This window comes from Ictidomys tridecemlineatus, chromosome 3 (assembly GCF_052094955.1).
Source record: "Ictidomys tridecemlineatus isolate mIctTri1 chromosome 3, mIctTri1.hap1, whole genome shotgun sequence".
Lineage (NCBI taxonomy): Eukaryota > Metazoa > Chordata > Mammalia > Rodentia > Sciuridae > Ictidomys > Ictidomys tridecemlineatus.
The window spans coordinates 152299344-152315674 of NC_135479.1; the positions used below are offsets into that span (position 1 = coordinate 152299344).

Below are 16331 nucleotides of genomic sequence, written 5' to 3' on the forward strand. Positions count from 1 at the left end.
TCTGTAGTTTTTGTTATTTTAGCTCTGTAGAATTTAAAGTTAGATATTGCAGTGCCTCCAGTCATTGCTGTTTTGGTTTAGAATTGCTTTGGTTATTCTGGGTCTTTCTTTTATTTCTTCAAATAAGTTTTAGGACTGTTTTTTCTAGTTGTATGATTAATGTCATTAGTATTTTAATGGAGATTTCATTGAATGTGTATATTACTTTTGGCAACATGTCCATTTTAACAATATTAATTCTGCTTGTCTACAAACATGGGAAGTCTTTCCGTCTCATATCTTCAATTTTTTTTCTTAAATATTCTCTGTTTTTTATTGTAGACTTCTTTTACCTACTTGGTTAGATTTATTCCTAGGTGTTTTAGCAGCTATCTGGTGGAGCTTTTTGGATATTCTAAGAATGGGATCATATCATCTGCAAACAATAATAATTTGACTACCTTTCCTGTTTTCCTCTGTTCTCTAATTGTAGCTAGAATTTCTAATACTATATTGAATAAAAGAGTAAAAGTCTTATTCTAAATTTTAAAGGAAATGCTGCCAGTAACCATATTTGCCATGATGTTGCTTTGGTTGGTTGTATGTAGCATTTGTGACATCAAGGTATGTTTCTTATGTCCCTAGGTTCTTCAATGTTTTTATCTTGAATCATTGCTGATTTTTTTCATAGCCTTTCCTTCTATCTATTGAGATGACTAAGCGATTTTTGTCCTTAATTCTATTTGTGTGGTGAGTTGCATTTATTGTTTTGTGTATATTAAACTGTCCTTGAAACCCTGGGATAAAACCAATTTGGTCATGATGTACAATCCTCTTAATATGTTTATGAATATGATTTTCTAGTATTTTATTAAGTTTTTTTACACCTATGTTCATCTAGGATATTGGTCTATAATTTTCTTTCTTTAATATTTCCTCATGTAGTTTTGGTATGAGGGTGATAGTGGTTTCATAAAATGAATTTGAAAGTTACAAACTATTCTAGTTCATGGAATAATTTGAGAAGCATTAGAATTGGTTTTTCTTTAAAGGTTTGGTAGATTACAGCTAAGAATTTATCTGTTTCTGGAATTTTTTTAAATTGGAAGACTTTCTATTACTGCTTCTGTCTCATTGCTAGTTATTTACATTTTTAGGTTTTCTAGGTCCTCTTGATTCAATTTTGGCGGGTCATATGTGTCTTGAAATGCATCAGTTTCTTCTAGGTTTTCCAATTTATTACAGTATAAGTTTTAAAAATAGTCCTTAATCATTCTTTGAATTTCTCTGATATCTGTGGTGATTTCTCCTTTTTATCTTCAATTTTATTAATTTGGGTCATCTCTTTTTTTCTTTTGGTTAGTTTTGCTTGGGTAGGGCTTACCAATCTTGTTTATCTTTTCAAAGAACCAACTCTTTATTACATTGACCCTTTGTATTTTTTTATTTTCTGATTTTGGCTCTGATCTTATTTCTTTCTTCAATTGGTTTTGAAAATGGTTTTTAAATTGGTTCTTGAGATGTATTTTTTTTTTCATTTAGGATTTTTCTAATTTTCTTATGCAGGCATACATAGCCATAAACTTTCTTCTTAGAACTATCTTCCTAGTATCTAGTTCTGGTATATTGTATCCCTATTTTCATATGATTTAAAGAATTTTCTTAATTTATCACCTTATTTCTTCTATAACCCATTCATTATTCAAAAGTATATTGTTAATTTTTTATGTGTTTATATAGTTTCTGTAATAATTTTAGTGTTAATTTCTAATTTCATTCAATTATGATCAGATAATATATAAGGAATTATATCTTTTTAATTATTTTTTAGTTTATTTATGACATGGAATGCATTATAAATTATATGCTTTTTTATATAATATAAATTTCTGCAGGTGGAATTTACCCTCTATATAGAAATTTAAGAGTTGTTTCTAATCTGCCATCCAAAATGTTTTATTATTTATTTTTCCACCAACCATGTATTGTATCTATTTCCTATATGCTCATCAACCCTGAATATTATCTAATTTTTAAGTTTGTCAATCTGGTGAAATAGAATGGTATGTTTGTATATAAAAATGAAAAAAATATTCATACATTTCTTGAAACATTATGTATGCTTTTATGCATCATGTTTTCCTATCCTTTAACCATTTTCTTTCTTTTTTTAAAATTTTATAATTTTTTTTAAAATTAATTTTTATGTGGTGCTGAGGATCAAACCCAGGGCCTTGCATGTGCTAGGCAAAGGCTTTAGTGCTGAACCACAACCCCAGCCCCTCCTTTGACCATTTTCTGTTGGGTTATTTTTATTTTTAAGATTAATTTTTTTCTTATTTATTGTATTAGGTTTTCTTCTGGAATGTAATCTTAAGATATATTTTTTTGTACTAAATAATATTTTTCCATAGTATTTATACATAGTTGTTTAATTTCATTTAGATTGTGTAAGTCACTATGTAGCCTTTAATATATGCTTAAAGACTATGAGTAAAAAGCTCCTTGTCACTCTTTTCACCCCATCTGAATACAGTTTAATTTTCCTTCTGAGCTTTTATTTAAGGATTAAAATTTTGCTTTAACAGAGCGAATCAGCTGAGGTGCTGTTTCTTCTATTTGTCTATTTTTTCCTTGCTTTCTTACCACCTTTTAAGTAGTAAAGTCATTAGAGTTTGCTGCGACAGTACTAGTCTAGAGCTGATAAATACAGAATAAATGTGTGCATGTTTGTATGAGTATTTACTCTAGCCTTTTCTCTCCTTAGATGACTGTGTATTATTTATTTTTCTTTGTTGTACATTTTACTGTTTATTTATTAGTAAGGGTTATTTACTTTGGTAAGTTATCATGGTTTTCGTCTTCCTTCTTAAATTTTTCACCTACTAAAGAATAAACAAAACAGTGAGCATTGATCCTCACCTTTCCCTAGGAAGGAAGCATGGAAGGTTTTCTAGTATTAAACAACAACAACAAAAAAAAAAAAAGAAAAAAAAAAAGAAAACTTCTACTCCCATATTAAGATTTAAGATTGTCATACTTTTTTGGTAAATGTTTTTTCAAACTGGGGACTAAAGTTTGTTGTTTTAGTTTTTAAAGGATTTTGCCCAATCTTCTTTTTAAAAGAACTATTTCTAGTGGGAGAGAATCTTGCAAATTAAGAGTTAGATTTTTCATTGTATTTCTACTTTATTTCCTGTGATGATTCTAAAGTTATGAAGGGAAGATGTGACCCTTCCATTTACTAATTATTGCTAACGATATTGCAGGAAGATAAAATAAGAAAAATTCCATCAGAATTCTATTTATTTTATTTTGAAAATAATAAAATACAGAATATGTTTATATTCTTATTTATTTAAATTTTAATGGGAAAACTCAAGTTTGCATAAGAGATAATAATATAGTAAATCTGTCATCACTCAGCTTTCTTATCAATAGATGTCCAATAGACCATACTCTTACTCCAGTTTTCTGAAGCAGACTCAAGATACATAAAGTTATCTTCACAAAAATGTCAGTATAGCCTACATATTATGTTTATATACAGATATACACATACATACACTTTAAAATTTTTATATTTATTTATTTGTTTTGTAATGCTGGGGATTGAGCCTAGGGCCTTGTGCATATAAGGCGAGTTCTCTCCTATTTAGCTATACAACCAGTCCCCTGATATATTTTTAACAGTTTTCTCTTGGTCCTAAGAAGGGGTTTCTATAGAAACTTTGTTGACTTTCTGTAAATTAGATTACCTCTCCTATTCATTTGTGTACTGTTTTATGACTTTAATGAAAAACAAAAGTATAGGAACAGAACATATTTGCAAAGTTTCAAACTGCTTGCCTCATTTAGGCCCTGGTCTATTATATTTTTGTTATTAAAGTATTATGCAAATTAATTCTGCTCAATAAGTATTTAATGAATTTTTTTCTGTGAATCATACAGTTTCCCAAGCTTCTTTCTGTCTGCCAGGAGATACAGCAGTGGATTGAAAATTTGCTGTTGTAGAGCTTACAGTCTAGTGTTTGCCATAAGGGGTTTATATTAAACTCAAAGCATCTGTTTATTAAAAAAGAAAGAAAGAAAGAAAGAAAAGTCTGTAAATCTAAGTGTCTTTTTTCAGTTTTTGTCTTTCTGTTTTTGTTTTTTCATGTGAGCTCATCAAAACATTGGCTTAAGCATCATGTCAAAGATTCTGGCAAAACAAAACAAGATAAGACAATACAAAGCAAGCTCTTTATTGTATTGCCTCACTTATAAACTTATAAAGTTGCTGTCACTTTATAAGAGCCTGAGAAAAAACATTTTAATGAAAACCTTATTGGCTGTTTTAATGACATCACATCTTGTAGTTCTGTTGTGAAGACACAGCATGTAAGGAGTGGGAAGAGATCTGACTCTGTTTGCTTACCTGCTGTGTGATGGGTCTGAGGTGCCTCATACACTATTGCAGGTATAAAACATTGCTAATTATTTTAAAGTAAGTTTGATTGGAATATAACTAATTACATAGGAGAGTTATACAAGAAACACAGAACAGGAATATTCTAGATCTGTAAATTTATATAAACAGTATGAAGTAAAATAAGATGATTTTTGCAAAGATAAGGAAACACATTATTTTATTACTATACAATGGGTAAATACATTTACTTTATACTGAGTAGTCAACAAATAGCTTCAAGAAACGTTATGATACAAATTAATAGTTTAATTTGGTAATTTTTATTGTAGTAGATAAAGAAATAGAAACAGTGTAATGTGCTGTCACAGAAAGATATACATTGAACTACACCTAAGAAAGTATGGAAATATGCTAACATTAATACCTTCCTGTGATTTCTTTCATATTAAAGAATTTAAATTTTAAGTTATATGCTATTGCATTTACATCATCCCCAATTTATAATTTCTTCAATAAATATATAGTGAGCAAATGTTATGTTATAGATTCTGCTGGGATTTGAGGATACTGTGATAATGAAATGAAGAATGGCTTATGAGTTTTATAATCCAATTTAAGTAGAAATTTTTCTCTATATCCATCCACCATTGCTCCCACATACACATACATACACACACATTTGCATATACCAAAAATCACAAATATAAAAATATTTACTTTCAAGTAATGCTATAAATTATAAATTATGGTTACTTTGCTGTTGGCAAAGAGTATCTGTTTCATTGATCTACATAGTTCAATGACTTTTACCAAATGTAATCCTGTTTATACTTATATACTTAAAGTTTTTTGTTTTTTTCATTTTTCTCTAAGAGTTTCAATTAAAATTTTAAAAATTGCTAAATTGTCCCCATAAATGTTACTAGGACTCCTTATTTTTTGAAAAGTTTTATGAACTAATATCTTCCATTAGAAGTATTGATTGAAAAATGCTTCAGTTGCCAGAGATTTATTGGCACCAAGGAAAACAGTGATTAGTAAAATAGAAGTAGCATTTACATCATTGGATTAATCACATTTTTCCAGAGTATCATCACTGTCCTTTAAGGACAGTGAAAAAAGGTCAAGTTAGAAAGCTTTAACAAGTAAAACTTATCAGGGCTTTGAAGGAAAGTAATTTCAACAGGATTACTTATGCCTTCAAATAAAATTCTAAAAACAGACCAGAAGATATATATATAGCATCATCTTACTTTTCTCAAGATGACTCTTTTTTGCATTCTTTATTCTCGGATCTCCACATGAACAGAGGCAAGTAAAGTAGCACTGGGGCCAAAGGTGCTAGATGTCTTGGCATTCATTAACTATGGCAATTAGCACCACTTAGATTGATATATTTCCAAGATGAAAGCGTAATTTGGACCAGACAAACAAAAAAAAAATGATAATGGCATTTGTAAAAGTGGAATAACAGTGACCAAGGGGAAACAAAAAGAAATACAGCTCTCCTCAAAAGACTTGGAATATTTGAAAAATTGATTACATGATAAGATCATTTCAACATAACTACAGTTCCCTGAAGACTTATTAATGTTTCGGTAGCATTAAAGTAAAATGAAAAGACACCAGGGCAGTGTGCTTTAATAGCTTGCTGGCTTGAACCCTGATACATAATGTTCTTGTAATAGTTTATGGGTGACTGCAGTAAATTGGTAGCGAATGTTTTCCAATTTTTTGGCTCTTCATATCAGATCTGCTCTTAAAGAACATTTTGTTCTCAGAATATTATGAAGGCAATTGATCTAGTTTAGAAGTTGCTTGACAATTTTAATGTAGTGATAACTTTCTCCCCCCCCCCAAGATTGTGTGATTTTTGTCCTTTGTGGCTGCGGTCAAATTACAGTTAGTTTGTACTTGAGCCATTTGCTGTTATATTTCAACTACCCTGATTAAATATTTTACAAGTACAGTCACAAAAAGTCTAATTTTTCCTAATGCTTTGATTATGTGTATCTATTTAGATAACAATTTAAATATGTCCTTCTTGACAGAGAAAATCATTTTAGATTGGTTATTTTTAAACATAATTTGTTTGTTAACATAAATTATGGTCATACTCAAGGCTTATAGTTTACGTGAAAATAAAATTATGATATACCAAATGAAATTATAGTATTTTAAACAAAATAAGGCTGAGAATTGCCTTGCATTTGGTGTATGAAATTACCTAATATGGGATTCCCTGCAGCATTTAGTACATGCCCTATCTGTGTTAAACTTTTTTACACCAGCAAATATTCATGCTGTATATGCAGTAAAAATAAGAAGTTACACACTTAATAGAAATATAAATGTCCATATTAACATTAGATTCATGAACAATTAGAGAATATCTGAGTACCTTATTCATTCTTTTAGTTTTTGGTGTGCCTAGGAACATTAGTTTCATATAAAATTTATATTACAAAATTAATGGACTAGTGGTAGAAAGGCAGTTTGAAGGAAAGTGAAATAATTCTGGTTATATACTGAATGTAGGTTGAAGATGTCTGGGAAAAATTTAAGGCAACAAAGTGCAGTCTCTCCTTACTAAGGTACAGGCATCCAAAAGCTTCAGAAAGTCACTTGGTTATATAAAACAGCAAAGATAAAATTTTAGAGAGCATGAAAGAGGTGACATCCTGAAGAAGTAAAAGGAAAAAAATGAACACATAAGAAAAAAAATACAAAAAAGAAGGGAAAAATTAGAAATAATTAGAGAAGAAATGAAATGTCTCAACAAAAATAGGAACAAGAATTCAGGATATTTTAATGCCTAACAACCCAGAGGACAGAAAAGCATTTTCAAATTGTGTGTGCAACAAAGATACTGTATGATTGGAAATGAAGTATTTGCTCCTTCCTATAAAAGTTGAAGGGAAGAGAGGGAGGATGGGAATGGGAAAACAGTAGAATGAATCAGACATAACTTCCCTATGTTCACATATGAATACACGACCAGCATAACTCCACATTATGTACAACTACAAAAATGGGAAGGTGTACTCTGTGTCTATATGATATGTCAAAATACATTCTGTTGCTTTGTGTAACTAAAAAAAACAAATAAAAACTTGAAAACAAGAATTGAAGTGCAGGACACTGCAATAATTAATTACATTTTCTCAAATGTATTTTTAAGCAAAAGCTGAAAGCCAAATATCTTGTGCTTGAGCCACCTGAAGTACCCACATTCTTTTGTTACCACATTACCTTTAGAGTTTTAGTGATTACATGAAAAAAGATAAATTATATTTTAAAATTGATATGTTTGTTAGGATGGTTATGCCACACCTATAGATTACTGAAACTAAGGCCAATAACAACCATTGTATAGTTAATTTAGCCTTAGTATTTTAAAAACACTTAAAAATGTTTTGTTAAATCCCATGAAAGTAGTTTTCAAACAAAGGTTTCAGATCTTTGCAAATAATAATGACTTCAGAAACATACAGTGGGACACATTGTAGTCAGGTGTAGACAGATTTAGATAAATTAATAACCCAACTAGTTGATGGCAGCCACAATCTTTAACTATGAGTAAAGGAATCTTAAATGCACTTCAATAAAAAATATTTTTCTTTTCTTTTTTAAAACATTTAATCATCTTTTTTTGAGGATGATAAACAAAATGAAATCTAGGGAATTCATTGGACTATACTCATTATATTCTCTGTCCAGTGTGTAAATCTAATTTGTCTTTGCATGCTTATTTATCCCTTTCTTGAAGTAAAAACATATTTTATGTATAATATATGTTCTTTATACACAATTTCCTCTTCCATTTATTCTCATATTATGGTCTTTTATACATTAGTTGAACTATTTTGGGGGAATATTGATTTTACATCAAGTGTTTTTATTGCTAATGAAAAATTTCCTTCTATTAAATGAAATTTTTTAATAGAATAAAATAGAGCATTCTTGATACAGCATATCTTCGTATGGTTGGATATCTTATTGGCTACAGAACTTTTAGTTACTTTAAATTTTTACTTTTAAATTTGTATAGACTGTTAGATGGAGTAAAGGGCAGAATTCATCAAATATCAAGTTCTGTGAACTCATCAAGCTATTATTCAGAAAAAGAATAATTATGAATTTCCTTTAAAATACTGTAAATTAAAAATAGCATTGTAAAAAAATTAGGAAAGACTCAAGTAGCATATAAAATTTAAGGTTGCTTTTGGTCACAAGATGTAAATTGTCCATTAATGTGTAGAAAAAAAATAACTAAAAGACAAAAACCCTGCAGTCCATGACTGCATCTTCCCCTTTACTCCAACTAACAGCCTATAAAAATTTAATGGACATTTTAAATTAAAATAAATTATAACTTATCAGTTTTCTCATGGATCAGACTTTTGGTTTTGTGCTAAAAACTCAGTGGCAAACCCCAAATCACCTAGATTTTGCATATATTATGTTTTTTGCATTTTACATTTAGGTCAGAGATCAATTTTGAGTTAATTTTTGTGTAAGCTATAATGTCAGTGGCTAGATTAATTTCTTTTTCTTTGTTTCTTTTTCTTTTTTCCTTTTGCATGTGTATATCCAGTTATTGGAATGTTTGTTGAGAAGTGTGTCTTTACTCCATGGAATTGCTTTTATTCCTTTGACAAAGAATATTTGACTATATTTGTGTGGGTTTAATTCTGGACACTCCCATGTATTTATTTGTCTATTCACCAGTGCTGTGTGCTGTCTTCATTATAGTAGTTTTAAGTAAGTCTTGAAGTTGGGTAGTGTCAATATTTGGACTTTTTCTACTTCAGTGTTGTGATAACTACTATGGGTCTTTCTTCTTCTCCTTATAAACTTTAGAATTAATTTATTGATATCCACAAAATAATGGAACTTTTATTGAGATTATGTTCAATCTCTAGATTGAGTTGGGAAGAATTAATTTTTTGTTAAAAAATTGTTCTAATTAGTTATACATAATAGCAGAATGCATTTCAACTTGCTGTACACCGGTGAAGGACAACTTCTCATTTTCTGGCTGTACATAATGCAGAGTCACACCGTTCATGCAAACATGCATGTACATAGGGTAATAAGGTTCGTCTCATTCCACTATTCTTTCCACCCTGACATCCCCTCCCCTCACTCCCCTTTGTCCAATCCAAAGGTCCTCCTTTCTTCCTTAGTCCCCTTCCCATTGTGGATTAGTATCCACATATCAGAGAAAACATTCAGCCTTTGGCTTTGGGGGACTGGTTTATTTTACTTAGTGTGATATTTTCCAACTTCATCGACTTACCAGCAAATGCCATAATTTTATTATTCTTCTTGAAGGTGGAGTAATATTCCATCGTGTATATATACCACATTTTCTTTATTCATTCATCTTTTGAAAGATATCTAGGGTTGTTCCATAGTTTAGCTATTGTGAATTGAGCTTCTATAATCATTGACGTGGCTGCATCAATGTAGTATGCTATATAAACAGAAAAGTGGGATAGCTAGGTTTTGTAAGGAATCTCCATTATGTGGTTGCACCAATTTGCATTCCCACCAGTAATGTAGGAGTGTACTTTTCCCCCCACATCATTGCCAACATTTATTGTTGCCTGTATGTTTGATAATTGCCATTGTGACTAGAGTGAGATGAAATCTTAGTTTTGATTTGCATTTCTCTAATTGCTAGAGATGTTGAACTTGTTTTCATATATTTATTGATGGATTGTGTATTTTCTTCTGTGAACTGTCTTTTCAGTTCCTTTGCCTATAAATTGATTGGGTTATTTGTTTCTTGGGTGTTTCTGGTGTTCTTTATATATCCTGGAGATTAGTTCTCTATTTGGTGTGCATGTAAGTCAAGATTTTCTCTCATTTTGTAGGTTCTCATTATTGATTGTTTCCTTGGCTGAGAAGAGGCTTTTTAGTTTGAATCCATCCCATTTCTTGATTCTTGATTTTATTTTATTTTATGTTTTTTGTTCTTTAGGAGTTGTGTTAAGGAAGTCAGGTCCTAAGCTGACATGATGAAGATTTAGATTAGTTTTTCTTCTATTAGGCTCAGGGTCTCTGTTCTAGTACCTAAGTCTTTGATCCACTTTGAGTAGAGGTTTGTGCAGGGTAAGAGACAGTGGTTTAATTTCATTTTGCAAAATGTGGATTTCCAGTTTTCCCAGCACCATTTGTTGAAGCATCTATCTTTTCTCCAACCTGTGTTTTTGGCGCCTTTGTCTAGTATGAGATAACTGTATTTAGATGTGTTTGTCTCTATGTCTTCTTTCTGTACCATTGGTCTACACACCTGCTTTGGTGACAATACCATGCTATTTTAGTTACTATAGCTCTGGAGTATAGTTTAAAGTCTGGTATTGTGAAGCCTCCTGCTTCATTCTTCTTGCTCAGGACTGCTTTGGCTATTCTGGGTCTCTTATTTTTCCAAATGAATTTCATGATTACCTTTTCTATTTACTTGAAGAATGCCATTGAGATTTTAATAAAAATTGCATTAAATCTGTATAATGGTTTTGGTAGTATGGTCATTTTGACAATATTAATTCTGTCTATCCAAGAACAGGGGAGATCTTTCCATCTTAGGTCTTCTTTAATTTCTTTCTTTAGTGTTCTTTAGTTTTCATTGTGGAAGTCTTTCACCTCTTTTGTTAGATTGATTCCCAAGTGAATTCTTTTCTTTAGGCTATTGTGATTGGCGTAGTTTTCCTAACTTCTCTTTATGTGAATTTGTTATTGATATATAGGAATATATTTGATTTATGGGTGTTAATTTTATATCCTGCTACTTTGCTGAATAAAAAGTCAACAAATAAATGAGCTAACATTGCATCTTAAATTTCTAGAAAAATAAGAACATACCAACACCAAAAGTAGTAGAAGATAGGAAATAATTAAAATCAGAGGTGAAATCAATGAATTGAAACAAAAGAAATGTTTTAAAACATTGACAAAACAAAAAAGTTGGTTCTTTGAAAAAATAAATAAAATTGATAAACTCTTAGCCACACTAACAAGGAGAAAGAGACTGAAAACTTGAATTATTAAAACTTGTGATGATAAGAGAAATATCATGACAGACACTACTGAAATACATTAGAAACTATTTTGAAAATTTATACTCCAGTAAAATAGAAAATAATGAAGACAGCAAAAAGTTTCTAGAGGCATATGATCTGCCTAAACTTAATCAGGAGAACATACACAATTTAACAGATTAGTTTCAAGTAATGAAATAGAAGACAGCATCAAAAGCCTACCAACCAACAAAAGCCCAGGATCAGACAGATTCTCAGCCAAATTTCTCAAAACCTTCAAAGAAGAACTAATGCCAATCCTCTTCAAATTATTCCATGAACTAGAAAAAGAGGGAAGCCTTCCAAACTCATTGTATGAGGGCAGTATCATCCTGATACCCAAACCAGACAAAGATACATCAAGGAAGGAAAACTTCAGACAAATATCTCTGATGAACATTGATGCAAAAATTCTTAACAAAATTTTGACAAATTGTATACAAATGCATATTAAAAAGATAGTGTGCCATAATCAAGTGGGGTTCATCCCAGGGAAGCAACCTTGGTTCAACATAATGGAAATTAATAAATGTAATTCATCATCAATAGACTTAAAGATAAGAATCATATGATCATTTCAATAGATTCAGAAAAAGCATTTGACAAAATACAGCACCACTTATATTCAAAATACCTCAAAATTGTAGAAGCTATCTATACTAAGTCCAAGGCCATCATCATTGTAAATGGAGAAAAATGGAAAGCATTCCCTCTAAAAACTTGAAAAAGACAGGGATGCCCTCTTTTACCACTTCTATTCAACATAGTCCTGGAAACTCTAGCTAGAGCAACTAGACAGATGAAAAAAATTAAAAGGATATGAATAGAAAAAATAACTCAAACTATCACTATTTGCTCATGACATGATTCTATATTTAGAAGATCCAAAAAATTCCACCAGAAAACTTCTAGAGATAATAAATGAATTCATCAAAGTAGCAGAATATAAAATCAACATCTATAAACCAAAGACATTTCTATACATCAGTGATGAATCCTCTGAAAGAGAAATTAGGAAAGCTACCCCATTTGCAATAGTCTCAAAAAAAAATGGGAATCAATCTAAGACTTAACATTTGACAATATTAAGTCTTTCTGTTAATGAACATGGACCATTTCCTTATTTAATTACTTTTTGATATGTTGGGTCAAAGTTTTATATTTTTCTTTACAGTGATTATATACATATTTGGTTAGATTTATGTCTTAAAATTTATTTAATTTTTTGGTGCTAATGTAAATGGTATTGTGCTTTTAATTTCAATTTTCACAAGTTAATTGTTAGTATTTAAGAAAGCAATGAAATTTGTTTACTTTTAATGCCTGTCACTTTCTCTTTTTTTTTTTTTTAAAAAAAACCCTTTAGCTATTGTAAATTTATTAAATTGCTCTTTGCTTCCATATGGTTCTCAGTTTTTTACATGTAATTGGAAAACAAAAAGTTCCCCAAAATAAATTTATAATATTACTTTTGGTTATTAACTCGTAGTGTGTTTTCTTTGAAGGTTTTTTCTGGAATGTATACCAAATGTGTTATGAAGAATTCCCTACCAAATTATAAGGCTGTTTCATTTAGTCCATTGAAAATAAGAGTAGTTCTGTTTTTTTCTTTAAGATTAGAAGGTTAGAATTTATCAGGTAATATTTTATTTTTATCTGTTTTTTTTTTTTTGAGGAACTTGTTTTAAAAAAACCTAGAAAACACTGAAGAGTATAAAAAATTACCAGAAGCCCACATACTGATAATATTTTGGGGAAGGATCTTGTGTTTGGTTTTTTTTTTTGATTTGTGAGAAAAAACATCTGGCTTAGAGAGTGTCACTTTAAATATAATTTCCCCCCAGTAATGATCAAGCATTAGTAAAATGTAAGATGAAAGTTTATGCTAGCTCACCTAAATGTATACATAAGTGTGTCACTGCTAGTATTGATAGAAGATCTCTGTCACTGGAGGAAGTTGATTCTATTTTCCTGTGCCACAGTTTTGGGGACTGAAATCACAGGTTTTGCTAACTATCCCCAGAATTTTCTATTGACCTATTTGTAGAGTCTATATTTTTCTTTAGAAATATGTGAGTACATTTTCTTTGAGAATCATTCACTCTTGGATATATCATTTGGAATCTGGTAAATTCTTTTTGGCATCATGACCCTTAGTGACACCAATTTGAATGTGAATGAAGTATTATGAGTTACACAGAAGGTAGAGTATAGTTATTTCCAAAGTGTTGCCTTCTCTTTGGGAATCTTCACAAGCTCAATACTGAATGGTCCTTGACAGGACAATTTTTCTTTTGAATTTAGTCCATCTACCTGGAGAAAAAAAGTATTGTGTTGTTTCCCAGGGCTTTAAAACTTGAAAGGATATTGATAAGTAAAGGCTCACAAAAAACTTCACTGAAGAAGAAAACAGGCCACCAGGCTAAGAATTAAACTCTACTTCAATCTTATGTTTAAAAATTATAATCTTTCATTTAACGTTTCTGTTAAAAGCCTTTTTGGAGATGGGGGACTAGAGATACTTAGTTTTGTAAACTCAATATCTGCTAATGTACAAAACTTTAAAAAATTAATTAGTAGATATTTAAAATATAAAATAATATACAGCTGACATTTTAAATTATGTACTTTCAAATTTGTTATCCTAGAATCATTAGAAATACAATATTACTTTATAAGTAAAAACAGAAGGCTTTGCCTCCTACAAGCATTTTAGAGTAACTGCTCAGTAACAATACATTCCAAGTTAAATAGTAGATGATATTGTCAGATGGATTTCAGATAGATAGTAGCCATCTTTGAGATAGCACTTTGTACTATTTATTTTTTATTAAAATATTTTGATTGACAAATACTCTTTGTATATATTTATGAGTTACAGTGTGATGTCTTGATTGATGTATAGATTGTGTAGTGATCAACTAAGGGTAATTAGTATATCCTTCACCTCAAAATTTTACTATTTATTTATGGTGAGTACATTCTAATTCCTTTCTTCTAACTACTTTGATATGTATAGTGTATTATTTTCAATTATATTCACCTTGCAATCCCACATAAAACCAAAACTTATTCCTCCTATCAAATAGTCCATCTTCATGTGAAATGCATAAAGAAAATGTGGTCTAGGGGCTGGGGTTGTGGCTCTAGTGGTAGAATGCTTGCTTCGCACACACGAAGCACTGGGTTCGATCCTCAGCACCACATAAAAATAAATAAATAAAATAAAGACATTGTGTCCATCTACAACTAAAAAAAAATGTGTTACACATATACACAATGGAATAGTATTCAACCATACAAATAATGAAAACCTGTCATTTGCACTAACATGGATAGCTGGAAGACATTATGTTAAGTGAAATAAGTTATACCCCCAAACCAAAAAAAAAAAAAATGTGACCTCACTCATAAGTGGAATCTAAGGAATTTGATCTTATAGAAGCAGAAAATATAACCAGTGTTGTTAGACTAGAGAGAATAGTGGGAGGAAGGGAGAAGGAAATGTTGGTCAGAATGTTTGTACTTTTTAAAAAATGTTTAACAGGAAATAGTCTAGGTCATTAAATGAACTCAGCATTGTGCCTTAAATTAAAATTGCAATCTAACAAATACCAGTGAATTCAAAGTTGAAGCTGACTTTTTCAATTATGTTTTATTTAATTACCGCAATAACTTTATTTTTTTTTTTTTGAGAGAGAGAGAGAGAGAGAGAGAGAGAGAGAGAGAATTTTAATATTTATTTTTTAGTTTTCCGCGGACACAACATCTTTGTTTTGTATGTGGTGCCCAGGATCGAACCCCGGCCCCATGCCAGGCGAGTGCACTACCTCTTGAGCCACATCCCCAGCCCTACCACAATAACTTTAATTATCTTTGGACAGTTTTTATTTTTGTTGTTGTTGTTGCTAACATAGCTTTTCACCAAAATACCTCCAAATGTTTGGTTGTATATCATGTATTGTAGAGGCACATAAGAAGCAATAATAGAAAGACTAGTTGGGTGGGTATTAGATGAGAGAAAATTTAAATGCAGGTGGGAACTTTATAGGAAAAAGAATACTTCCAACTTTATTTTTCCTAGTCTAACAAAGACATATTACTGTTTTTAAGTTCATCAACATAGTTACCATGTTTCTTGGGCCAAGACAGTAAATATAAATGCTTTATATTGAAAAAAATATTCAAAATATAAGTATTAGAGCAAGTTCTTTCTGAGTAACCTAGTTCTTTTTTGAGAAACTGGATATTATATTAAACCAAAAGTTTCAAAAAGAAAGAAATGTTTCATTACATTTTCTTTAGCAATAATTATGTTTGTCAGTTGACATTTGAAGTTCATATATGTACAGAGTGTACAACAAGTTCATTGTCTCCATCCCCGCTCTCTGCCTGCATCATTTATCCCCTCCCTCCCTCCCTCCCTCCCTCCCTCCCTTCTTTCCTTCCTTCTTTCCTTCCTTCCTTCCTTCCTTCCTTCCTTCCTTCCTTCCTTCCTTCCTTCCTTCCTTCCTTCCATCCTTCCATCCTTCCTCCCTCCCTTCCCCTCCCTTCTCCTCCTTTCCTCTCCCTTCCCTTCCCCTCCCCTCCCCTGCCCTCCCCTCCCCTCCCCTCCCCTCCCCTCCCCTCCCCTCCTCTCCTCTCCTCTCCTCTCCTCTCCTCTCCTTTCCTTTCCTTTTTCTTCACTGTCTTGTCTTCTACCCCATATTCTCCTTATTGATTCTGTCCACTCTTATGGTCTCAGTTACTAACAGTCATAATCACGACCCTTTTTCCTGAACTTCAGTCTCCAGTACCAAATTACTTATGAGATATCTCCACTTAGATGACCCATAAGTAATTCAAAATAGTAAGAA

The 16331-nt window shown here is 31.0% G+C and overlaps 1 protein-coding gene across 14 annotated transcripts in view; it reads left to right on the forward strand.

Moving 5' to 3' along the window:
- Zbtb20 (zinc finger and BTB domain containing 20) overlaps nucleotides 1–16331 on the forward strand; it is a 793227-nt gene that overhangs the window by 127238 nt on the left and 649658 nt on the right. The window lies entirely within an intron of this gene.